The 27,578-nt window shown below is 43.8% G+C and overlaps 2 protein-coding genes across 4 annotated transcripts in view; one reads left to right on the top strand and one right to left on the bottom strand.

The window, feature by feature from the left end:
• The window catches only part of PIK3CA (phosphatidylinositol-4,5-bisphosphate 3-kinase catalytic subunit alpha), a 45,729-nt gene extending 30,371 nt beyond the window's left edge, over positions 1 to 15,358 (bottom strand). Inside the window, 2 exon segments of the mRNA XM_048506712.1 lie at positions 3,918 to 4,208; positions 14,871 to 15,358. The gene's annotated coding sequence lies outside the window, so the exon portion shown is untranslated.
• Positions 15,047 to 27,578, top strand: part of ZMAT3 (zinc finger matrin-type 3) — a 41,288-nt gene continuing 28,756 nt past the window's right edge. The window contains exon 1 of one of the 3 annotated variants that reach the window (XM_048506715.1): positions 15,047 to 15,700. The gene's annotated coding sequence lies outside the window, so the exon portion shown is untranslated. Of the gene's footprint in view, positions 15,701 to 24,660; positions 24,849 to 27,578 lie in introns of those variants that run through there. The other 2 variants (XM_048506714.1, XM_048506716.1) reach the window with 2 other exon arrangements.

A 27,578-nucleotide genomic window follows, 5' to 3' on the forward strand; every position in this document is an offset into this window, starting at 1 on the left:
ATTGCCCTACCACCCTCTTACAGCAACAGCAAAGCAGCCAGGATCTACCTCATTGTTTATTTGAAAGTTACAGTATGCAGAAACATATTTAGGGGGTGATCAGGTTAAAAAATATCTGCTCGTCTTAAGATTTTTCACTGCGCCTGATACAGGTTTCCAAATAGGATCGCCAAGCTCCAAGAGATGGCTGAAGATCTCCTGGAACTGTAACAGATCTCCAGGCTGCAGAAATCATTTGCCCTGGAGAAAACGGCTGTTTGGGAAAGTAGATTCTATGGCATTAAATCCTGCTGAGGTTCCTCCCAAAACCTGCCCTCCCCCAAGTTCCCCTCACAAAATCTTCAGCGATTTTCCAATCCAGAGCTGGCAATGCTATCTCCAATATGTACAGGCCCTGCAAATGCAGCACAAGGAAGGAGCAATTGGGAGGATATGAGATGGAATGGGCAGTAGCCAAGGCCCCACCAGTTATACCAGGCTGGTCTGGGTGTCAACAGCATGGCTTAGCAAAGCAAATGGGCAGTGTTGCCAAGTATTCGGACCTTTTGCCAGAGTCAATAGGCAAAGCAGCAGTGGCCGTTATGTGATGTGTCATAAACACATCCTGGAATACTGCCAGAGCTACAGACGAGAGGCCATGCAACGGCTGTAGCTGTTTCCGTTCTGCCCTGCTCTGTCCTCGGCTGTGAAAAAGTCATCTTGTGGACTCAACTGCAAGGTGTTTGTTTCAACTACCGAACACACTTCACCGCCCCCCCCAAGCTTGAATTTGTCTTCATCCTTTTGCTATACCCTCATGTTTCATATTATTATTATTATTTATTATTATTTATTAAACTTTTATACTGCCCACTCCCGTTGTGCTCTGAGTGGTGTACAACAAAAACAACATAGTATAACATAACAACTAGAGCGCCCTCATAATTTAAATATAAATACAATATAAATATGGGCTCCACACATTAAAACAATGAAGGCCATTTAAAACACAGCGTACAAAATATAAAATAAAATAGCATCCAGATAATCTAAAAAGCCCCTCTTGAGAGTGAGATGGAAAGGCCCATAGATGTAATAAGGGCCGAAGACGGTAAAAGAGGGAGGGAGGGAGGGGGCGCCATCAGTGGCCAGCTTCTCCAAAGGCCGGGTAAAACAGCTCGGTCTTACAGACCCTGTGGAACTCGTCAAGATCCCACAGGGCCCAGAGAGTTGGAGGGAGAGCGTTCCACGAGGCAGGGGCGAGGGCCATAAAGGCCCTGGCCCTAGTGGAGGCCAGCCGCATCACTGAACGAAACAGCCGAATCAGAACGAAACAAATCCCTGAAAAACAATTCATAGCAGCCGCTTTCCTTGTCCTTCACAGCTGCATCCCCTCCAAATTATGGATTACAAAAACCATGTTAGATTTGCACTGTCTTTCAAAAAAAGGTGTCAGCCTGAGAACCACATTCTCTCCCTTAGGTGAGAAAGCAGGTGGAGAAGGATAGAGTTGGATCACAACCCAGGCCTGTAAAAAAAGGGTTAATCCCCCCCCCCGCCCCGTTTCCACAGTGTTAGGGCTGCATTCAGCCCTCTCCTTTGTCTGCCTTTCCATTAAAACTGACACTGGCAGGTCTCCCAAAATTATGATTAGTTTGGCCCTGAGGAAGGACAGTAGATGTGCCTTGCCTAAAACTCAGTTGCAAAGAAAAAAAAGCTCAGTCTATCAATTTAAGGATGCCCATTTCTTCCTTCATTTCAAGGGAGAAGCAGATTCCCATAATGCAGCAGTCAGATCAAAATAGCAGCTGGTATTTGTGCTTTTCTCCTTCAGGAAATGGCAACGAGATTGTCTCTGTGTAAAATGTGTATACTTCTATTTTGCTGACACATAAGAGCACGCCCCCAGAACTTGAATTTTTGGAAAGTGAGAATATAAACAAGGCCCTTTCAAAATATCGCTGGCAACGAACGCTACTGAACAGAAGGGGCTATCAATCTGGGAACTGAAAAGAGTGGATAAAGATAGAACAATCGCTTTTGTAAGTGGCAAAGAAAATAATTTGTTCAAATACTTGGACGCTAAAAAGTTATCTTTTAAGGCTATTCAAGGTGTGTCGCTGTATCTAAATGTTTTTCACAGCTGACAGACTACTCCGCTGTTCAAAGATTTCAGGGAAAGTGCTGAAATATTGCAACAAGTAGCTAGCTAGTTTAATTACAGAGATTATAGATCTCCTATTGGCATTATGATAAATGTCAAACCTGGGGAAGATTTTTAGTAATAACATTAATATTAGACATAAATATCGTAAAATTGTTTTGAAGTGTGCTGACATTTACTAGAACAGCTCTTACAGAAATATTTCCTGATGTAAACACCCAGATTGTTTGTTCAATTCCTTTTCTGTGAAGCAGCTATTCATCAAACCTATGGGTCTGTAGTTCAACAACCAAAAAATGTTAGATCATCCATAACACTTCTCCATTTGTTATCAGACAATTTCAATAAGTGAAAAATTCAATGAACTTAGTAAGAAGTCCTATAAAGTTGAAATGCCACACAGGAACCATAATTAAACAAAGACTGTGGTCAATATCTAGACCAGTGGTGGCAAACCTTTGGCACTCTAGATGTTATGGGCTACAATTCCATCAGCCCCTGCCAGCATGGCCAATTGGCCATGCTAGCAGGGGCTGATGGGAATTGTAGTCCATAACATCTGGAGTGCCAAAGGTTCACCACCACGGATCTAGATTGAAAGCTTATTCTTAATAATATGCCGTAAAGCACATGCATTGAAGAAAACCTGTAAGTCAAACAGCTTCAGTTTCCCTGACAACTGTAACAGGTCAAGAAAAGAGGAAACAGGTGTTCTAGCTAACATATACCTGTTTTAGATATAAAAGGTTCGACTAAAACCAGGGGAGCTTAATATATTTAGGATTGGGGTCTAAAGTAGAGAAAGGAACCTTACGGAGAAGCAGCATATATTTCTAAATAAACAGCAAAACAAAAGTCAGATATAACTCTTGAATATAACATATTTCAATAACACAAGAATCCAATGCAAGCTCTAGCTTTATTCAGGCTTTGTTAGAGGCTATTTAAACAAAATCCAGCATACAAGATTTCAAGAGATTTCTTGGAAACAGCTCTTAACTTCAGTACTTTAAATCCACCTTTTTGACTCCAAAGAAATATTTCTATTTTTCCTACACTGGCTTAGATTCTACTGAGCACTAGATGCCCAATCTCCCCTGGGTTTGCCTTCCTTCAAAAAAGTTCCTTACAAGCACCAACAAAATGACTCTTGGTGCTGCAGACCCAGTGTGGACAAAACACTATGTTGAGGGGAGCAGTGGCGTAGTGCCAATGGGGCCGGGTGGGGAGCGATGCCCTGGGCGGAGCAGCAGTGGAGGCGTGGTCAGGCTGCAGAGGGGGTGTGGCATTCTGGGGCAGACGCCACCATGGCAGGGGCGCAGGATGTGTTCCTGGATGCAGTTCTCCCTTGCTCTGCCTCTGGGGTGGAGGGCTACACTGAGGAGGAGGAAGGTCAAATTGCCTTCCTTTCTCTTACACAAGCACAACCTTGTTGATGGGGGCAATTTTGCACCTTCATTCTCCTTCTTGCAGCCCTTCAGCTTTTTGCTCACATGGGTCCCACATGTCCAGAAATGATCTTTCCAGGGGCCCAAAAGGGATTGTTGGGAGGCAGGGATGCACGGAAAAGTCTGTGTTTGCTGTATCCCACTGATGGTTGTATACAAGCCACTATTTTTACATAATGAAATCACTGTCACTTTGTACCCTGGAGAAACACAAATGAAGAAGTTTAAATTCAATTTTTCTCTCCATGGTAAATAACCTTTTGCAAGCGTTTCTGCCTAAACTGTAGGCATGAACAAGAAACAGCAATTAATAAAACCCTTCTTACCTGCAACTTTTTTTTGGATCAGGCAGATCCAAAAGGTCCCTTTCTTCACATGATGGTTACATTATTAAAAGTTCTCTGCGGTTAACATTTTGTACAGTACAAAGATACAACTCTTTGATATAATCCCAAAACATTGCTACGAGTTGTTAGATGAAGCGTTTTTCAGCTCTGACAAGCCATACTGTTTGAATCTTTATGGCAAAAGTATAAACCTACAACCATATTCAGCATACTTGTTTTCAAGATTAGTAGATTTGGATGTAGGCCAAGTGGACGAACAAAGGGACCAGCCTGAAGAGAGACAAAAAAAAACAGAATGTCAGCCAGTGTACTGCAGAATAAAATACACTTTTGCAGAAAGTCGAATATAGTGCTCTAATTTTATTCAGAAGACTACAGGACAGCCTAACTCCATATCAAGCTAGTAATTGAAACAGAAACATGAACCTCCAATATGCAAAACTTACGGTTGCCAACATCCAGATTGGACCTGGACATCTCCTGAAATTTCAACTGATCTCCATACGAAAGAGACCAGTTTATCTGGAGAAAATTATTGCTTTGGAAGGAGAGGGGAGTTTCTATGGCATTATATACCACAGAGTTCCTCCTCTCTCCTAACTCACATTGTAAAGCAGGGCAGATTCATTTTAAAGATTAAAGAAGCTTATATACACGCTGGCTTTGTCAAAACTACTATTGTTTGCAATGTTAAATATAATGCTTTGGTAAAAGAGCATGTACAGAGAGCCAGTATGGTGTAGTGGTTAAGAGCAGGTGCACTCTAATCTGGAGAATCAGGTTTGATTCCCCGCTCTGCCACTTAAGCTGTGGAGGCTTATCTGGTGAACCAAATTAGCTTGTGCACTCCAACAAGATGATTTTAGTGCTGCTATAATTATTTTATTTTATTCATGATGTTTTAATTTTTTTTAACCTTTGTAAGCCACCTAGAGATGCTAGTATGAGACAGAATATAAATATCATAAATAAATAAAATAGGTCTCAGTTACAACTACAGCCAGCTGAGGGAAGCATTTTTTAAGTACAGTCCTGTTGCTTTAAAATTTCCATTGCACTTCTGGACCAACTGGCTCCCAAAGCAGCATGTTATGGGGCTTCCGCAGCAAAGTTGTTTTGTGCATTGTTGGGCCAGAGTAAAAGCCCCAGGTCATATGGACAGAGGCAACTTCATGGTTTCTCAACATGTCAGCGTGGCTCCTTCTTGACACTGAAGCAATGGAGAAGAACCCTGATGCAGCCCAATTCCATACATCCCATGACCTCTTATGCTACTTCAGTAGCATAAGAAGGGGCTGTGCCACTGTTTGTAACATACAAGAGGGCCTTGGAAACTATCCCCATTGTCTTGAAGGTCCGATATAGAACATTTTAACAAGTGCGGTTTCTTTATACCTTAGTGTAGTCATGATACTACAGCAGAAGAGAGTGTAACACATGTAACAGAATGGCTGCAGTGCCAAAATAAAAAGTGCACATAACAGACACCTATCCCCAAGCAATCTCTCTCTCTCTTTTTTTTAAAGAATGCATTGTTCCTAATTGGAAGCTGACTACCCCTATAGAAACTTGGCAGGCTTTGGCACCTGAAGATCACCATCAGTCTAGTTTATGTAGATTTACTGACATAAAGGTGAAATCAGCATCTTCCTTTTAGCCTTACCTGAGCTATGCAAACTGCAAGTAAACGTTACTCCTCACCATTTGAAATGCTATGTTAATGTATACACAAACAGCAGCTCTGCAGGGAAAAACAGTCTACTCGCACAAAAAAACACAATACTACATCTGAAAAGCATTTCAAAGCTGTAAACATATCCATTGTTCACTGGTTATCCTATTGCTAATTATATTGGCAATGATCAGAGCTGACTAATCAATTGAGTACAAAATAGTCAATTTCAAATGTCAAATGCATGTCTTGTTTGTGAAAATGCAACTGACTGTTGTAAAGCAAGAAGCTCTAGAATCTCATTTGCTCATGTCATCTTCTTGAAAAAGGAACATCTCCTTCTTCTAGAACAGACTCCTCTAGTCATCAAGCTTTTTACTTACACAGTGGAACCTCGGATTTAATTGCCTTCAGTTTTCATCGGTTTCGGTTTTCATCGATTTTTTCTGTGAAAAATTTGTCTCAGTTTTCATCCATTTGCCTTGGTTTTCATCGATTTGCAGTAAGGTGCAGGGGTTTGTGGAGAAGAATCACCTGGACAAAGCTGTTGCAGGCCGTGTCTGCAACTTGTTTAATGACAATGTCTTGCCCCATTTCAGACAAATCTTAAAGAGGCGTCAGAAACAGACCTCTTTGGACAGCTTTCTGGTGCGACATTGGTCCACTGGCTCTGAAGCTGGTCCTAGTGTGATTGTTTGTTACTGTTTTCAGCATTAAACACTATGTTTATTCACCAAAAATGTGTTTTTGGTATTTTTTTTGGAGTGCCTAGAACAGATTAATTGGATTTACATTGATTCCTATGGAAAAGTTTGCCTCGGTTTTGGTTTTCATCGATTCTTTTCGGACAGATTACGAAAACCGAGGTTCCACTGTATTTTCAATTCCCTTTCAAGATTACTTACTGAGAAAAACTCAAGCAGATCCATAAAACTTTATCTGCCCTACCTTCATCAGGACTTGTCTACATTATCTATTAATTATTCGTATCTGGGTACTATGGAGAGCAACCAAATTCTCACTTCCATATTCTTTCTAGCATCTAATATAAGATCAGAAATAAAACAGAAGACACATTAACAAAAAATTCTCAAACCGTTATCCAAAATACACTGCAATGCGTTCTGTAAGCACTCAAATGTTCTCCTCATCTACCACCAATGTTCTCTGAACGTTGCCTGTTCATGGTTTGTGGTTTCAAGCACATGCTCCCAAAAGTAACAGTCCTATGAAGAAAATGAGTCACTTTCCCAGGGGCAAAAACAGTTGCCTGCGAGAAACTACGGTCCCTGGGTGCTAGAGTTTTTGGCCTCGGAATCCCAAGCTGTAAAGGCTGGAGAACAAAATGTTTTTACCCCTTTCCCAGGCATGTCAGTCACTTCAGAATTCAGCACAAGCGCTGGCAGGACTGCTAGGCTGACTGCTTTTTGAGGCTCTCCAAAGCTGTCGCATAGTGACAGGCTGACAGTCCCAATGGCTGAATGCGCTGCCCTTCTGTGCTTCCAGCTGACAAAACTGGCAGCATCTTAAAATACTCTATAACGAGAAAATCATTTCTAAAGATCTAACTGTACTTGGTGGGAAAGGGGCTCCCCTATTGTCTTTGTATTTGGGAGAGTATTTCAATGTGTGACAATGACATTTTTGTTGCCACTGAATTTACAACAAAACATACAGGAATGGGAAAAATTGAAAGCCTCTCAGCATGGCTTTTGTGGCAGATACATACAGAAAAACAGACATTAGAGGGTAGAAACAGGCATTTGCTATTTTTCTTTGCAGCCAACTTGTGGCCAACCCTATAAGGTTTTCAAGGCAAGAGGCATTCAGAGGTGGTTTACCATTGCCTGGTACTGCTTAGCTACCCTGGTGATCTTTCCTTGGTGGTCTCCCATCCAAATACTAACCAAGTCCATTCTTGCTCATGTTCCAAGACCTGACGAGTTAGGGCTAGCCTGAGCTATACAGGTCAGGGAATATGCAGGCCATAGGGCCCCCAAAACGGAGAGAGACCATTTTTACTGCTTCTTTCAGATCAGTTTATTACTTCATTCTTTGGTTGCTTCTTTTGTATTGTTTTAACGTGTAGTCTCATTGTCTTAATTTTTTATTTGATATTGGATATGTGGTCTTGCCAGCATTTAAGTTGACCAGTGGGTATAATATTTTATTGTATAATTTTAAACAAAGAAAAATAAATAATATGTTTCCCTCTATACAAGCGTCCTGGGATTATGGAAAGAAATTCAACATACCTCAACCTGTCCAATCCAATAACCTTCCTCAGCTATCCTTGCCTAAGATGTGAGGTGAGTATATACTTGTGGGGGGAGTTTCTGTAGTGGCACCCCCTGTGCTTGGGAGCTCTCCCAAGGGAGATTTGCTTGGCACTGTCTTTATCATCTTTCTGGTGCCAGGCCAAATCTATGCTTTATACTCAAGCTTTCAATATTAGCTCCAGTACACTTTTTTGTTGTATAGTATTACTGTACGTTTAGTTATTCGTCTAGATTTTTAATTATTAATTTTGGGTTTGTTTGGTTTTTTATAAGTACAACTTAAAATCTTTAGATTGAAAATACCTTGAATATACAGTCAGTGTGCGTCTACACATATTTAAATAAATAAACAATCTGCATTTTATCTGCAGCACACAACATCTTTAATCATATGTGGTTTGATGGACCAACTACAGGTCTTGAGAAGCAATGCCAAATTACACGCATTCGTGCTTTGATCTGATCCAGATTAGATTACTGCACTGTACTCTGCAATGCACTTTTAGGATTATTAGGGAATTTAAATTCAAAACGCAGCAGCAACAACACAACTAGAGGGTACAGATACTATTAACACATTGTCCTGGCCTGTTCAATTTCAGATTCTTACTGATATCGATTGATATCGTCTGGAACTGAGGCACCAAGAGGACTATCTGCCTCTATATGAGATTGCCAGTTAAGAAAACTTTTTTATTTTTATTTTTTATTTATAATTACATTTGTATACCGCCCCATCCCCTGAGGGCTCTGGGCGGTGAACAACAAAATAATATTCCAGAAACAATAATAACAATAAATAATCAATATAAATATACATATTTAAAACATGAAACTACATGCTCTGGGCACCCCCACCTTCAACAACAAAGTGGGTTGCTGCCAGAAGCAGGGCTTTTCTTCTGCTGTGCTTTGCCTTTGGATTTTCTTCCATGTTGCTATTTCTCTGGGTATCCAACCAATTGCCAGGTAAAAACATTCTTCTTTCCCAGTCACTTCTATACTAGCTTGAAAGTAACTGGCAGATGATCTAGTCAGGGTTCTCCAGCACAGTGCCCACAGGACCATAGCCCCTGCTAAGCTTTTTAAAAAGTGGGTAGGGCTGTTATGAGGTAGGGCTTGTTACTGGCTGCGCTCATTCAAATGAAAGGTGTATGTCTAGCTGCCATATCAGCTGTAGCCACTGTAACAACAGGACTGGTAAACACCTGAGCTTTTCTTAGCTTTGGTTCCATTCCCAATCACACCTGACCAACTGTTGCCATAAGGTTTTTTGCAATGAAGAAAAGAAACCTTGTTACAAGAATCCAAGTTGCTGGGCTATTCCATGAGACGAGGACAAGAGAAGAAGACCACCTAATACTTCTCTAGGCTTCTTCTCTTTTTATTAAAGGTTTAATTAAATTAAAACAAACAGAAAATAGAAAGACAATCCGATTTCCTCAATGAAAGTAAAAACAGCAAAGAATATACATGCAGTATAACAGACAATAACAATTATGTTAAAATCTTTTTTAAATGATGAAATAATAACCATTGGGCAGTGATATTATTATAATAAATCTAAACATATGTATCTAACAATAATTTCCAGATATCAGAAAATAAGTTAATATCATCTATCTGATAATCATTTGATAGTTTTTGTCTTGAAGACCTTTTGAGTCAATATAATGTAAGGCAGACCTGGGCATTATACGGCCCGCATGACCCTGACTGGCCCCCCTGCTGTGCTGGGGAGCGAGGCATCTTTGAAAGCCCCGCAGAAGCCGGTTGCCTTGGCTGCTGTCTTCTGCGGGGCTTTCAAAAGCGCCTTGCCCCCCGTGCCTTTTGGCCCGGCCCTCCACAATATTTTCTGTTTCTTACGCGGCCCCATGGAAAAAATAATTGCCCACCCCTGATGTAAGGCATAAATATCGGTTCAGTTAAATCCAAGCTTGTTATCTTCCCAAATGCCGGACTATGCCTCTAAACAAAATACAGATAATTCTGACTTTGATAGACCAAAGGCTGGACACTTTCATGTGTTCAATGTGGTAGCCATACAATTTTTCTGTAAAGCAGAAAACAAACTATTACGTTTGGCCCTACCTTCTGTGGCAGCCATTTTGGGGTGGCATCCACCACCCCCTCTCAAAAATCTAAAGTGCCCACAGGTTCAAAAGGTTGGGGGCACATTTTTGTCGTTATTTGCATTATTTGTGTGGTATATTTGCGAATATGCGCATTATTTGTTTCTTTGTTTAGCAATGTTTGTGGCTTTACAAAGGATACTCGCTGGGAAGGGATGATTTTCTATGACACACTGTATGCCTTGTTTATATTTTGAATTTTATGCCGTTATCTTATGCTGCGTTTATGTTATTAATTTTACATTTAAATTAATTTGCTGCTTTTATGCTGCTGCTTCTTTTTTGTCCTTTACATCCTTTAATGATGTGAGCTTTTAGCTGAGTACATGGAGTGACAGTGTTTCAAAATAAATAGACAAGTGACTACTGTCAAGGGGGCATTTTCAAGACACCTACACATCTTTTAATGGCTGTTCCATGCTTTTGTCATCTGCCTTGATATTTATCTTGTTTAAAATACTTTCATTTGCCGTCCTGCTGTGAATGTTGGCTTAGACACAGCAAATAACTGAAACTCCAATTATTTTAAAATTGATCTTGGAATTCATTCACGAATCATGCTGGCAAAGCATGTGGTTTGGCCAACTTGGCAACTGATGCCTTGCAAGAAGTGGGAGAATGAACACAGTGGCACAAATTTAATGCCTACCCAATGCCTGACTGATCAACTTTGGGCAACCTGGCACCTGTGAGCCTTCCTTAGATGTTATAAAAATGTACTTGCAGGTGGCAATGTGACCAGAAGTCAAGAAGAAAACCCCTTCACTACTCCTCAGGTTTTCTTTCCATTTCAGATGTTGCCCTTTGTGGTGGGCAGCAGCAACCTTCCAATGGTTGTAGATCATGTTTGCCCTGGCCTACCTGGATTTCATCCCCATTTTCAGCCCCTATCTACCTATGCTATTCAGAGCACTTCCAAACACATTCTGTGGGCCATGGATGTAGCACTCCAACTAAATGGCTAACTCCAACAAAAGTTGGATGGCTAACTCCAACAAAAGTTGGATGGCTAACTCCAACAAAATCTGAATTGGCTTTCAGGAGCTGAAGTATTTTTTAGTTCCTGGTGGTTGAAAGTCTTTACCTGATGCAGAAAAACGGGTATATATATTGTAAACAAATAATAAAACCAAGTTGCAATCCTGTACACTGATATGTATTATTAGGTTGGTTCTAACAAAAACATTAAGTGAATGGTGTTTTGGGCTTTATGGATTGATCTTCAATCCATTTGCAACCACAGACCCACATTCTTGGAACTCTGCCTTATGAACCTGTACACCAGCTTTGGTCATCAGGTCAGTCTTTCCCATAGTGATATCATTCAAGGACTTTTTTAGGGGGTTGCTCTGATGTTCTAAAATGGGCTACTGGCAGAAGTGAAATGGTCTCATCCATGCTTGTTTTCTGAAGGGTTGGAGTTTTCTTTGCTGGAAGAACTTTTTTGCTAGGGTCTTTTTCAGTTTTATACTGATGTGTGGCTGTCAAGTTATCATTAGTTATTTTATAGATTATATATCTGTTTTAGTTTTGTGATCTGATTTTATGGTTTGTATCGTGTGTATACAGGAGTGCCATGGCCCAGCGTCAAAGCTCTGCTTATGATTTGAATTCAATCCCAATGGAAGTCAGTTTTGGGTAGTCAGCTCAAGATTGACTCAGTCTTCCACTCTTCTGAGAAAAATTAGTACTCAGCTTGCTGGGGGTAATGTTTAGAAGGCTGGAAAAGGCAATGGCAAACACCCCTTAAACATGGTCTACCTAATACGAGTTGGGATGACATCACGGGTCAGTAATGAGCCAGTTTTTGCACAGAGGACTACCTTTACCTTTTAAAACTGCGTGTATATTGCAACCCACCTTGAGATCACATGTTGTGGAGAAAGGGAGTCAAGAAATATTTCAGTATACAAATAAGATGTGCATTTACATGAGCAAAGAATAAACTGGATCTTCAGCTAACTTAATACTGTACAAAATGGTCAGCTCTGCAGGGAGAGGTACAGATAGCTGCAGACTCCCCCCACCATAAAACCGAGTTTAAAAAGTGACACTTGGACAGCTGCTGACAGTCAATAAAAGTATTGCAGCCATGAAATTACATGAAGGTGAACATCAGTATCCTTAAAGACACTAAACACATGTTAATGTTCTTATATAATATTCTGCACCAACAGTACCATAGATAGCTTTTTTCTGTTGAACTAGTTATTGCTGCCTTATGTGACTGATTTTATCAGCAGTTCCTATTTCTTTATTCTACCTACTAGTTGTTCATTAAACTGATTTTATCTGTGTTGGTTTCTATGGTCTCATTGTTATGCATTTTCTTTTTTATAATCCCCTTTGGATATGCTTAGCAGAAAAGTGATAATATTTTAAATAAACCACTCATGCATTTGTATATGTACACCCTCATTTTGAATATTTATAAAAATACTTACTTGTCCAGCTCTCCAAGACACATGTTATTTTAAAGGATGGCATTTACATTTGTTACAAAATGAACATGCATAAAAGCAGCAAGACAAACTGCAAATTAGCAATGTTAATATACTGAACATTACATCCAGCTTCTCTGCTTTCCGTGAAAGCAACACGATTAACAAGGAAGATCTGGGGTCAACCAAATACAATTATAAAGCATGCTTTGTGAAACACAAATCATACTTATGAAACAGCATTAAAGGGATTTTTCTCTCTATTTACAACCACACTGTGTGGTTTTCTTTGGGTATTGCTTTTTGAGCTTCGCAATGCTAAAAGAATAATTCCAGTGGAATTATGCAATTGGCTTTTCAGGTCTCACCAGCATTTAAAAACAGGAAGTTGTGTGGCTTTGAGCTGGCTACCAATACTTTCACTGAAAAGCTTTGCCTTTCTAAAGCACAATATGTCGGCTTACAGTGTGTGAACATTTGTCAATATTTAAATACAAGAGAATGCATCTCAACAGTAATGAGGTAAAAAGTTTTTCTCTCATCAGTTAGATCACAACTGGCAATGCCTGATAACAACATCACAATCAATAAGATGGTACTACATTTATTTCTCACTAGCCTGATTTTAAACTGCTTGTGTAGATGCACAAAAAAAAAGGAGAGAACAACTTTGGGGTGCATGTGCTGGAAATAACAATGCTAGTAACTGATGAAGTCTCTATGTCTAATGTTTCTTCCAGCTCCATTGAGTTGGCAGGCATGTATGTAAAGATATCCCACAGTATTATGGAAACGGAGAGCATGACAGGGTCCTGATCTCTTTCATTCATCCCAAGTAAAGCAGCCCTTGCAAAAGGAGCCACTGGAAGGAAAGACAAAATAGATAGAAACATGGGAATCCAGAGAAAATGGGTGGAGACACAAAAACAGGAAGTGGGGGAATATGGGGAAAAAGAAGAAGAAAGATACCACAAGTACAGAGGGTCCCACAAAGAAGCCCTCCCATGGTAGAGAGGAGGCAAGAAACCCCTCCAGTGGTGGTGAACCTATGGCACTCCAGATGTTCATGGACTACAATTCCCATCAGCCCCTGCCAGCATGACCAATTGGCCATGCTGGCAGGGGCTGATGGGAATTGTAATCCATGAATATCTGGAGTGCCATAGGTTCGCCACCACCACACGGTCGAGAGAGGGAGGAAAGAGATTATTTACATGGGCTCTCAGCAATACACATTGGGGTGGAGATACTGAGAGTGCAAAGCCTGAAGGAATTTAGGAAACAGGAGAAGAGACAGTATAGGTTGAGAAAGCGGAGGGGGGTAAGCAGCTGGAGGGGCAACAAGGACCTTAATGCTACAATCCCACGCACACTTGCCCAAGAATAAACACAGGATGACTTACATTCAAGCAGACATGCCTACCAATTGAACTGGGAGAGGCTGACATTGCAATTTACACTATGCATATTTACTTGGGAATAAAGCCTACTGAAACCAGTGGGACTTACTTCGGAGTAAACATAGACAGGGCTGTGCTGTGACGCTGCCACCTTACACGTAATTACTTGGGAACTACCTCAACTGAGCCTTTAGTTCCAAGTCAATAAGGAAACGATTTCCCCCTCGCACATGTAGTGGCACATGATCTTTGATCTGAGCTGTATGAATGAAAGTAGGCGCGCGCCACACCAGACATGCCTGTTTTGAAGTTCTCACGAAACTGTTGTTCGGTTTTTGTTTACAACATCTCTTCTGGAACAGTTCTTTAAGGAAGAAGAGATCGAGAGAGATTTCTCTAAGGAAGAAGAGATCGAGAGGGAAGACTTCTAAGACAACCGCCCCCCCCCCCCCAAAAAAAAAAACCCCTGGAGGAGTTTGAGGAAGTCGGTGGCATTTGTGGGGGAGAAACAGTGTCTCATACATAAGGAAACAAACACCTCGGGGGCGGAGGAGAATCTTTGAGAGGAGACCCGGCTCAGTGCCCACTGGCTCGGGTCCAAATTCCCCACTCTGCCATAGTCCAGCCTCCTTCACAGGGCTGTTGTGAAGACAAAAATGGACTAGATAGACAGGAAAGAGGGAGGAAGAGGGAGCTCAATACAAGTCCCTCTTCTCAGGGTCCTTGCATTTTAAGGGGGGAGGGTGTATGACAGTCGGCAAGCCGAGTCCACAGAGCGCCTGATGTATGAAGAGGGCTGATATTCCGGGGGGGGGGGGGAGAAAAGAGGAATGACCCACCCCCAAACCGACTTCCAAGTCGGACGCACTTAGACTGGCGGCACAAGAAGGCTGAAGAGAGAACGATCCCCCCTCCCACCAAAAACAACCACACCACACACATTATCCTCTGATGAGAAAATGCCCCCCTCCCCAATACAGAATACCTCCCTTCGCCCCCGGCACTCACCTCACCCTGCCCCCGAGCTGGCAGCTCAACCGGGAAAGCGGAACGGGGATCCTCACCCCACTTCTCTGGTCCTGAGGGACGCCGTGGGGCCCTGGAGCGGGAGCGGGAGCGCGCGCGCCCCCCACCTTCGCGGGCGGACCGCCCCTTCGAAGGTCTGAAGATTCCAGCCGCGCGTGCCCGCCCGCGCGTCCCCTCACACCGCTTGACAGAGACGGGAAGGGTACGCGCGCTCTCTCTCTCTCTGCTTCAGCTGACGGAGCCCCGCTGGCCGCGCGCGCCCGAGTGACGGTTGGCTGCCCCCCGCTCCTTCCTTCTTTCCTTCCTTCCGTCCGTCTCGTGCCTGCCTGCCTTACTCCCTCCCTCCTTCTCTCCACCCCGAAAAACAAACAAACAAAAAGACAACAGGAAGCGAAGCGGCGTGACCCCGGATGTGGACTGGTTCCTTTCAGACGCGAGAGAGACAGACTCGCAACCGGAGGAAAACCCTAAACAAGACGGGAGCACTTCATGCGCATGCGCTAAGCTGGAGGGGACGAAGAGGGTAGTTTCAGCACATGCGCACAACGTTAAAATGAGGCTGCGGCAGGAGCGGGCGGAAATTTCGCCGGCAGCTGCTGATTGAATGTAGTCGCCGCGGGATCTTGCGCGGAGAAGTACTTGAGGGGAAATCGCTCTTTTGCGGGGTATCGGTCCTGGCCTGGTTATGAGCTGGTGGCAGGCAGAAATTCAGCAGGAGGGAGTGCCCCATCTGTTGCGTATTGGCCTGCCACGCACCTGCTGGAAGCACAGAAATCCTGCTGGTGTGGATGGGAGTGGTAACCCGTGTTCAGGTACAAAAGGAAATTCTGTCCAGAGATAAGTAGATGCTTGTTTTCCTTGGAACAATGGGAATGTACGGCTGCAGCCCCCAGGCATGTTTCCTCAGTCCCAGCGTGCACAGTGGGGGCTCACTTCCAAATTATTATGATACATTAGACATGCACTTACTCAAAGTAACGCCTTTCCCCCTTTTAATGCTACTTTCTGACAAGTAAATGCTTTTAGAATTGTTGTAACGCAAATTCCTGTTAAATTATTCTTGGCACAGGTTCTGTGTTTTTAAACAGCTGCATGACAGCCAGAAATCTTGTAGGTGCTTATTTCTTCTTCACTGGAGACTACGGTTGCCAGGTCCCCCCAAGCCACTGGCGAGTTTGCCAGATACAGATTGGGAAACTCCTGGAGGTTTGGGAACGGGCAGTAGGGAGAACAGGGACCTCAGTGGGGTACGATGCCATAGAACTCACCCTCCAAAGCATCCATTTTCTCCAAGGAAACTAGTCTGGAGATGATCTGTGATTCTGGGGAATCCCCTGGAGGCTGGCATCTCTACTGCAGTCCCCATGCTAGGGCAAGCTGCACCTGTTGAATTGGAACTGGGCACACAAAAATCTGGCTTCTCGAGGGGGGAATAAGGAAGGAATGGTGACAGTCTCCACCCACTTTTTTTATCTGTAAGGATGTCAACAACGTGAAGACAAAGAATGTTCTGGCCCTTTTATAAAGGCTTAATGGGATATTATTTACCAGTTACAAGCCAGCTGTGGTATAATGGTTAAGAGCAGATGGACTTTAATCTGGAGAACTGGGTTTGATTCTCCATTCCTCCATTGAGTGGCAGACTCTTATCTGGTGAACCAGATTTGTTTCCCCACTCCTACATTCCCACTGGGTGACCTTGGGCCAATCACAATTCTCTCAGAACACACTCAGTCCCAGCCACCTCACAAGGTATCTGTTGTGGGGAGAGGAAGGAAAAGGACTTTTTAAGGCCATTTGAGTCTCCTTACAGGAGAGGAAGGTGGGGTATAAATCCAAACTCTTATTCTTCTTTGTATTACTTACCTCCCTGCCAGCTACACATTGACTTTCTGTGAAAGGGAACATTTTTTTCCTCTTGCAGGTTGCCAACAACCGTATTTAACTGTGTCCCTGCTGTCCATAGAAGATGCTAAACTCAAGGTCACTTACGGTCAATTTTGATAAGGAAAATGTGTCATAGGGTGATGACTCATCATGGATCACTGCTTGTTGTTATGCCCTCAGAATTTTTTTTTGATGGGGCTGTGTTGGGAGAGGCTATAGGCCCTGCATCTGTTATGACTCACCATCTGATACTATCAGTTGGAAAATATGGTGGTTATTCATGTGTACCGAATGTGAACATGCAACTTTGGAAGATTAGCAAAGAGGGCTTGGGTGGCAGAGGTTTTATTTATTCATCTACTTTTATTGACTCCCTGCCTTTCTTCTTCCCAATAGGGACCCAAAGTTGCTTAAATGGTTCTCCTCCCTCCATTTTATGCTCACAGCAACCCTGTGAGGTAGTCTAGGCTGTGACTGGGCTTAATGTCACCCAACAGGCTTCTGTGGCAGAGGGGATTTGAACTTGGGTCTCCCAGATCCTAGTGCAGTATTCTAACCACTATGAAGTAAGGATCTATGATGACTCAGCCTCAGATGTTATCAGATTTGTGACTACTCAGGTGTAGCTCATGTGAATGTGTAATCTTGGAAAATGACAGAAGAGTACCGGAGGATGGGGGGTGGCAGCAGAGTGATTATAGAGCTTGGTAATGCTTGGTTCCTCCTTTTCCTGGAAGCTTAGGGACTAGGCATTGCCAGAAAATGGGTTTTTAAGGATTCCATCCATAGGTTAATAATCTGTGTAGAATCCTCATGATGACATTTTGTAGATATCCCAAAATGAAGTGCAAGCAAGGTGTCCATTAGCCAGAAAGTACCTGGTTCTGAATACTGAAGGTCAGAAATAAGTTATAGAGGCATCAGGAATTACTGTAACTATGTTGCCTAGTGGCTAAGGTTCTGGACTAGGATTGGGACTACCCAGGTTTTAAATCCACACAGAAACAGAAAATGTGTTCATTAAATAATAAACTAAATAATAGGTACTTGAAGAACCACCTTCTCCTGTCCGCCAAAACTCTGTTCCTGTGTTCTGTCCTCTGTGGGCCTGCCTGCAAGTAGTTAGACCCCTCCTCCTCCTAAGTGCTACCATGATGGCACAGGGACTGGCATCGGAGCAAGACACTGCTCCTCACAAAATGGGTGCCACTCAGAGAGTTTGGGATCCATCTTGTGTGTCAAGCCTGGGCAGGAAAGCAAAGCAGCCGAACTGTTCCCTGGTCCTAAGATGTGCCTGGCTGGGCAATGGGGCCAGCTACTCTCCCATCGTGAAATGCTAAGGTGATTTAATCAGCACTTTGAGAGGACCATTACTTATCCTATTTGTACCTATCCCAACAATCGATCAGTATTCAAGAGAACAGTCCTGGCTTTCTCTTGGGTCCTGACAACTCATCAAGCCTCTCCCACTCCTTTGTAGGAACCCCGAAAAGGCAATCAACTCTCTGTCTCTGATTTTCCTGCCAGCTTACTTCATACTACCTCAGGGCCCATTTTGGGGTATAAATATTGGTCCTTTGGCCATTCATGGTGTTTGTGTTCTGGATCCATCCCCACATCAGCCACGTGTGTGGGCTCTTTGCTTTGTCTGTAGAAATGCTGGTCATTTCCCTCTTCAGAGCTGCTTTCTCTGTATGTCCCTTTAAAGCTGGAATCTGTCACCCATCCCTGAAACCCTTATCCAGCTTCCTCTTGTACTTCTTGTATGCTTCATGTGTATCTGCTCATTGCTTGAGATATGGTACTTGTGTTTTTATTACTTAATTCTTTAATAAAATCTATTTCAGCTGTATAACTACCTGCTCGTTTGGGGGCTTTGACCCAGGGCTATCCTGGTATACATAGGTTATTGATCCTTGTTACCTCTTCTTGCTCAGTCTCTCCAGCTAAGTGGAGACTGCCTACTTAGGGTAACATACCTGGTGAGGTGAGTGGCAGCCACTGGCAGGACTTTTCCAGTGGTGGCACCTTGGCTTAGGATTTCCCTCCCCTTAAGACTCACCTGGTTATCTAATTTGTTTTCCTCTAGGTGATCGGCTAAAACATGTTTCTTTACTCAGGCCTTTAGCTGGTTTTAACAATTTGGCCATAGGCTTGGCATCCTTTTATGGCTTGTTCACGCTTCTTATACTTTTGGCTTTTTATGACTTTACGGTATTATCTTTACTTTGTGAGCTGGTCTGTCCAGAGGTGGCGTGTAGATTTCGAAAAGAAAATATTAAATAGACAGCTGCCAGCCAGATTCTTTCGGGAGCTGCCAAACAGGATGTGAAAGTCATGAGCTGTTGTTTGTCCCTAGCATTTGGTATCCAGAGGCATAAATAGGGATGATCTGTCATGGATGAATGTGTTTGATGCTGAAAAAACCCTCATCTAAACAACTGGTCGTGGCTAGTAAAACAAGGGCTAACTTGTTCAAGGGGTATTAACGTATCCTTCAGAAATTAGGCACAATGAGACGAGGAAGGGCTAGGGAACAATCTTTAAGGAGGGCTACTCAAAAATAAATCTCATGTGATTCCGTGGCACTGACACCCAGGAAAGCATCCTTATTGCACCAGTGGGATAGCTGTGTTAGCCTGTCAGAGCAAAATAAAACAGATGTCCCATGGCACATTAAAGACTAACCCAGCACGAGCTCTCATGTGTCAGAGCTCGCTTCTCCAGCGGCTAGAAGGAAGAAATCGTATCCCACATTTTTATAGGGGAAATTACAGAAGGGGAGGGGGGAAAGGGAGGAAGAGAAATGGGATCAAGAACCTTTCAGGGAAGCTTGGTATGAATCACCTCAAAAAAATCTTTCAGATGAGAAATGGATTAGGTTGTTACACAGAAGAGATGATGAGAGAAGCCAGGTGCGGATGAACAAGAAATGTAATTAAGCAGGACAGATGACAACTGATCAAGGTGGAACTAGTCCGAAGCAGGAGAAAATTAGTTGACATCACTATGGGGTTAGAGTTTGCTATAACAAACTAGCAGGACCTCCCTGTCCCTTATAAACTCACCCAACCACTACTTTTGGTGACCTTGCCTTCTGAGGTTAGGCAAATAGCAGCTGAGCACAGGGCCTTCTTGGTCACAGCACCAAGTTTTGGAACTCTATCTCTGGGAAGATTTATTTGTTCATTTCTGTTTGCCATCTTCTGCCAGCAGGTGAAGACTTTTTTTGGGGGTTACCTCTCATTCTTAACCAAAGATTTTATGCTTGTATGTACTTGAACTCTCTTCTTAAATTGTGTTAATTATGTGTTTTTGGAAGGCAGGTTGATTTTAATGGTCTTAAAATGTGTTTTTCCTCGTGTGTTTTGAATTGTCAGCTACCTTGGTGACCTTTGTAAGGGCAGAAAGATGGGATGCAGGTTTTGTAAATAAATAAATATATTTTAAGAAGAGCTAATTAAAGATTCTGAAAAAATGCACTGTAGCAAGACTGTAGACTGTAGCAAGGGGGGATTTGTAAGTTATTGCCCATTACATTTGTATACTATTTCCTTATCTTGTAAAATAGGATAATATTAAACAGAAAATGATCTTATATTGGCAGTTCTGATGGGATGGGAGGGGTGAAAGGATGACATTCCCTCTAGTGCTTTCTCTTTGTAAGCAACAGCATATTGTGAACCACATCATGTGACAAGTATTGTTAGCTGTGCACCTTACTGTGGGAAAATCAGAAACCAGGTCATTTAATTTATAAAACTTCAGCAGAGAGAAAATATTAACCATTGTTAGACTCCTTGTATCTCAAGGGGAATGCATTGTAGTCAATGCACAAACTTCCTCATCTGGAAATAAATCACCTGCGATTGGCTCCGGTCTCTCGGAAGGCTCTTAGCTTTTCCAGTTGTAATTGATTGCTGCCATCTAGTGATGTATCCAAAGGAGTTTCATTTGTTATGGTGGTTATATTTTTGGAGCAATGCGAATTCACTGAAGTGCAGAGCGGGACATCGAAAGAAATGATGACTTAATAAAAACACTTAGCATTTATATGATACGTTTCACGAATTGGAAGCAGTTCCCGAGCAATCTTCCTGCATCAGAGGCCTGTTTCATCTTCATCATATGGCAGGTTGGATAGTGCAGGTACATGAATACCGAGTGCTCAAAGCCAGGTATATATTTGTGGCTGGGGTGAAATTTGAACCAGGGATTTCCTGGCTCTCCGTTTGTGTTCTTCGCCACTAATCAGAATTCATCCCTCAATAATTCAAAGGGCAAAGCAGGCTATAGATTGGGGGTTCCCAACCTTTTTGGGCCTTCAGACGCCCTTGGCATTTTGATTCAGCACGGTGGGGACAGGAAATGGAGCCGGCCACACATAAGCATAAGCATTTTATTGTCATTGTGCACGCACAACGAAATTTACAGCAGCATTCCTCGATGCACACAATTTCAGACTCCTACATCATCCTCACTTTCCCCTTCCTCCGCCCATCCCTACACAGCCCCAAATACATCAATATGAAGCAGCGGAGTTTAGCATAGCCACAGCTCTAGAGTAGAAGCTGTAGAAGCACAGTAGCTGTTGCAGCTTACCTGCAGCTACACAGTGAAGAGCCTTGAGCTGTGGTTGCAGCTGCTGCCAAACCATCAGTTTTAAAAAACCTGCACCGTCAAATGTCCAAATTCTGATCAGAAGCCTTGCTGGGCAAAAGCCCCATAGAGTCCTACCCAGTTTCTAAAAACTCTTGGCAGGAAAGGTATCAGCAGCCCCCATTGGTACCCCTGCTGAACATGTTAATAGGTATTCTTGTCACCACAATTCTATTCTGATTCGTCGTTTGTTGCATATTTTCTTTAGCTTCAATGAACTCACCAAGTTCTTTAAATTGGCGTGTGATGTGTGGCTTGTGTTAGGACAGTGGACGATACTGGGGGTGGGGATCTTTCTGTCCGGTCTTGCACATATTGCTTTGTAGTCTTCACCTTGTGGGGACACCCAACCTGGAAAATAAACAGAATTTCTTTGTCAAGATCATATAACCGTGGAAGTGGTGGAAAATACCTGCAAAGTCACAGCTGACAACTCATAGAGTTTTCAAGACAAGAGACTAACAGATGTGATGTTTTGCCTGTTCCTACCTCTGCATAATGACCTTGAACTTCCTTGGGGGTCTCCCCTCCAAGTACTAACCAGGGTGACCCTGCTTCGCTTCTGAAATCTGATGAGATCAGGCTATCCCAGGGGTCTGCAACCTGCCAATTGGCCATGCTGGTAGGGGCTGATGGGAATTGTAGTTCCTGAACATCTGGAGAGCCGCAGGTTCCCTACCCCTGATCTGGAGGAACGGGGAAACAAATCCGGTTCACCAGATAAGAGGCTGCTAGTCAGGTGGAGGAGTGGGGAATCAACCCAGTTCTGCAGATTAGAGTCCACCTGCTCTTGACCATTACACCATGCTGGCTCTTAACCTGCCCTTGACCACTACACCATGCCGGATACACTGACCATAGGATTTTAAAAATCACATTTAAGAACATAAGAAACTATAACCAAGTGAAGAAGCTGAGTACTTTCCTATGAGTAGGTCTGTTTGAAATGGTAAAGGACCTATGTATTACAGCCAAATTAAATCTTAACAGGAGTGATATCTTCAAACTGATATCTACCAAACTGAAAAACCTCCCATCCAACCATGGGCAGCCCTGCTTAGTTTCCAAGCTTAGTTGGGGCAATTTAGGCTGCCATTGTTTCATTCATACAGAACGGGGAAAGGGAGTGGTAACTGAGAAAAAAACTATCAAGGAATATGTATTGTCAAAGGCTTTCACGGCCGGAATCACTGGGATGCTGTGTGGTTTCCGGGCTGTATGGCGGTGTTCTAGCAGCATTCTCTCCTGACGTTTCGCCTGCATCTATGGCTGGCATCTTCAGAGGATCCTCTGAAGATGCTAGCCACAGATGTAGGTGAAACGTCAGGAGAGAATGCTGCTAGAACACCGCCATACAGCCCGGAAACCACACAGCACCCCAACTATCAAGGAATAAATTGACCTCCCCTTCCAGAACTCCTGTGAGCTTTGTTATTATTTTTATCCCACTTCGGAGCAGCCCAGAGCACCCTGTCCTTCATTTCATTCTCCTGCAAACTTGATGAAATGGGGAGAGAGGTGATTGCCAGTTTTTAGCTCCTACTACATTTACCCAATGATGTTTGTGGGTACTGGATCCCAGGTTTCCCCACAGCCCTGGGATGATAACATCCGGTCACGAATTGGATTGCTGAGATCCTAGCACTCTCCAGAGGCTCCAGGTTGACCAGGGTGTGACCCAGGAGTTCCAGATGCCATTCTATAGATGGAGCACTGGTCCATATGCATCCCTCCACCTAAGCATTGCAAAAGTGAACCCACGATGTTGTACAGTGATCTCTTATACAATTTATGTAACAGTGCTCATATGGTTTTTTAATTCATTCATACCCTTTTCTCCCCAGTGTGCACCCAAACCAGCATACGTGGTTCTACTCTCCTCCATTTCATTGTCACGGCAGTCCCAAGAGGTCAGGTCGAAAGCGTCTGTCCAAGTTCACCCAGCAAGCTCTAGAGAAGAGCAGAGATTCAAACCTGGGTCTCTTGGATCTGAGTCCAGCGGTTTAACTGCTAGACCATGCTGGTTTTAAAGGCCACAAGTACTGTTCCTCGGTTTGATTTTTAAAGTGTGTGTGTGTTGGCTCCCCCCATCCCCAACCACGTACGTGTGTGAGAGATGTGTGCATTCACCATAACACGTCCACAACGCCCAGGAGCAGGTTGGCCATAAAGCCACTAGGAAAAGTGTTGGTAGGCTGATAGCTGGGGAGGGGGCACCTTCCAACCACCAGAGTTACCCCAATGCCCTAGTAAGGTGAATGGGAACCAGGGATTCTCCTCTGTCAGAGGTAGGGCCTTTTCCAGAGCTCCCTTTTGCCTCCCAGTCCACTACTGGTCAAACCATTTGTCTACACTCCTGACTTAACTACATTGCATATTACTGGGAATCTTTTCTGTTTGATTCAAATGCTATCATTTTATAACCCGCTTACTGATTGAGAGGAAAAGGTTTTGTTTTTTTTTTAAAAAAAATCATACTTGTGATTCCACCATGGGTCCCAGTGAGAAAGGTGGACTATACAAACAAGAATAGTATCAAAGCTTCTGTCTACTGTATAGCGGTCAAAGCGACGAACTACTAGGATCTGGGAGCCGCAGGTTCGAATCCTCCCTCTGTCGTGGAAGCTTGCTGGATGATCCTGGCCTACTCAGTCACACCCTCTCAACCAAGCTTACCCTTCAGGGTGGTTGTGAAGATAAAATGTGAGAGGAGGGCAATGATGTAAGCCGTTTTGGAACCCGGCTGGGGAGAAAGGCAGGATGCAAATAAAGTGATTAGAGATAAATAACATCCTGCCCGTCGGGGGGTGGGTGGGGAGGGGCTCAGGTCGAGCGCTTGCACGTCTCCCCCCTACGTGATACTTAAAAAAATACCCCAACACTTGGGGATGCCAAAGCCTGCGGAACATGCATGCGCGCCAAGCAGACTGAAACCCAGACACGGGGGCAGGCAGCCGCGCGCAATCCTCCCTCCGTTTGGCAAAGGGCTCGACTCAACAGCGACCGACCAGGGGGTCAAAGGAGGCACTTCCAGGCTTGCAGCTGCAGCCGAGCTTAAGGCTGGGGCTGCGTGGGTGGCTGCACCGGAGCAACCGGCTACAAGCCGGGCGGGGCAGGTCTCCCCGGAGCGCCAAAGGGCTCATGCGCCCTTGGAGAGACGCGACAGGGCAGTTTCCCCCAGTCTCCTCCCCAACCTGCTCTGCAGTCACTTCCTGCAGCTGTTCCCATCTGCGTCCGGTGGTGCTGATCTCGCCCCCCCGGCTCCAGATCTAAGTCGGTTTCAAGCCCAGAAGCTGGTTGCAAGTTCTGGAGGCAGAGCCGGGGAGCGCGCATGGAGACCTCTGTGCATATCCAGGGAGACCCCGGCAGGCGCCTCTGATGCCTTCTTCCTGCTGGGCTCGGGAAGCCGGTAAGTCCCAGGCTGGGCTCTTCGGTGTCTTCGGTAGAATAAGCCGGGAAACCGGCAGGGAAGGAGGCTGGGCTCCTGCGCCTCTTCTTGCACGGCGGAGGGCTTACTTGCGAGTCAGCCTGCTTGCTCCAAGGCGAGGTTGCCTTTCAGACGTTCCCTCTTGCGCACCGCTCCTTTGCGCAAAGCGTTTTGTTTCCGCCTTGCAGTTTATTTTGGTCTTTTTTCCACGCTATACCGTTATATAAGGCTTTGTAGATCGCACGTGTTAAGGACAAACGGTTTTGCCACATTTGGATCGTGGCCAGTACTCGTTTTCCCCACCCTCCAACAGTGGCAGGCCACATTTATTTTAGTTGCTTCAGAAAACGTGCATTCATGTTCGCCAGAGACTCTGCTCGAAAATGCTCCTGGGAAGTTCTCCATAAGGTCCTGATGGCAGCCGGAAGAGTGCACTGCTCCTGGATAAGGAGGCTCCATTTTCAGCTGCTACATAATTTATTTAAAATATTGTACCCTGCCTTTCTATGGTCCATGTTCAAGATGGCTTACAGAAAACAAAACAAAAAGATATGCACAGGCTCCATAAATTCGTGTATTATTACTTTGTTACTTTTTTTTAAAGAAAGCTACCTCCCGCTAAGGACTATCTTGTGACAGTGAATTCCGCAAGTCGATAACGTATTATGTTCTTTTTGTATATAATTTTAAAGGGCTAAATTATGGTTGTATGATCTCACTATGACATGCACACAGAGATAATTTGTATATTATAGAAAGGAAGCTGATGATCAAAATCATTTCAGGAAACCCCAGTACTTGGATTTGAGTTCAGTTCTCTTGAATTTAACCTCAGCCCTTTCCCCTTTGAAACACAAAATCTCGTATTTGTAGCAGTAGCTTGTGTGCCACCATCCCTTTTGTTGATGTATCGACCTTTGGGAGAATGACTTGCCTCTCTTGATGGTTCTTCTGTTTGTTTGTTTGTTTAATGTGGATTTCCATACAGTAGTGCAGTGGTTAACTAGCTAACAGTGAACAAATTGAAATGAAACCCTGAAAGATAGAGGCGCTAATGGTTGGGCAAAGAGCATGTTGTTCTCTCCGTTTTTTGACAGCTCAACTGACCCTTGCTGGCTCAGTTAAAAGCCTTGGGGTCACGCTGGATCCAGCTTTATTATGGGAGACGCAAGTTAATTCAGCTGCAAAAAGGTTTTCTGCCAACTCAGGGTGTTCTTGCATAAGAAACAATTTGCAGTCTGAAGATTCAACCCCAAGAGGCATGGTAATACATGATTCCTATTGAAAAGGCCTTCACACCTCCTATGGGAAGTGACTTAGGGTAACCTCTGGGGAAGTTCTTCATCTGTGGGCCAGCTGCTGTATGTGTGTTAAGTGCTGTCAGACGCAAGGCGACCTTAGAACATCTTATCATTAACAGCCTCGTTCGGGTCTTGCAAGCTGAGGGCTGTGGGCTTCCTTGATGAGATCAATCCATCTCATGTTGGGCCTTCCTCTTTTTCTGATGCCTTCAATTTTTCCTAGCATTATTGTCTTTCCCCTGTGATGCTTGTCTTCTCATAATGTGACCAAATTATGGCAGCCTCAGTGTAGTCATTTTAGCTTCAGGGACAGTTCAGGCTTGGTTGGGTCTGGAATGGATGGATTTGCCTTTTTTGGTGGTCTGTGGTGCCACAAAACACCTCCAACACCACATTTCAAAGGAATCTACTTTCTTCCTGTCATCTTTCTGAATACTATTGCAAGCATTAACTTGATCTTGCTGGTCAATGACACATCCTTACACTTAAGAATCTTTACATAAGAAGAACAAGCCAGCTGGATCAGACCAGAGTCCATCTAGTCCAGCTCTGCTACTCGCAGCGGTCCACCAGGTACCTTTGGGAGCTCACATGCAGGATGTGAAAGTAATGGCCTTCTGCGACTGTTGCTCCCGATCACCTGATCTGTTAAGGCATTTGAAACCTCAGATCAAAGAGGATCAAGATTGGTAGCCATAAATCGACTTCTCCTCCATAAATCTGTCCAAGCCCCTTTTAAAGCTATCCAGGTTAGTGGCCATCACCACCTCCTGTGGCAGCATATTCCAAACACCAATCACACGTTGCGTGAAGAAGTGTTTCCTTTTATTAGTCCTAATTCTTCCCCCCCCCAACTTTTATTAGTCCTAATTCTTCCCCCACAACTTTCCTAGTTGCTGCATACTTTTCTCCATGTTCACAATAGCTGAGGCTTCTTAGGGAGCAATCCAAAACAGGTGTACTTGGAAGGAGGAAAAGAGTTTGGATTTATACCCCACCTTTCTCTCCTGTAAGGAGACTCAAGGTGGCTTACACCTTTCCCTTCCTTTCCCCACAACAGACGACACCTTGGCTGATTCTGCATAGGCCAAAAACAGCAGTGTGGAAACGTTGTGAAAACAGTATAAACCCTTTTACACTGTTTTAAACCCTTTTACACCATTTTCACACCGTTTTCACACTGCTGTTTTTGGTCCACGCGGAATCAGCCCTTGTGAGGTAGGTGGGGATGAGAGAGTTCCAAAGAACTGTGACTGGCCCAAGGTCACCCTGCAGGAATGTAGGAGTGCGGAAACACATCTGGTTCACCAGATAAGCCTCTGCGACTCAGGTGGAGGAGTGGGGAACCAAACCTATTCCTCCAGATTAGAACCCACCTGCTCTTAATCACTATACCATTTTATTTAATGGTGTTCT

The sequence above is a fragment of the Sphaerodactylus townsendi genome, linkage group LG08, assembly GCF_021028975.2.
Source record: "Sphaerodactylus townsendi isolate TG3544 linkage group LG08, MPM_Stown_v2.3, whole genome shotgun sequence".
NCBI lineage: Eukaryota > Metazoa > Chordata > Lepidosauria > Squamata > Sphaerodactylidae > Sphaerodactylus > Sphaerodactylus townsendi.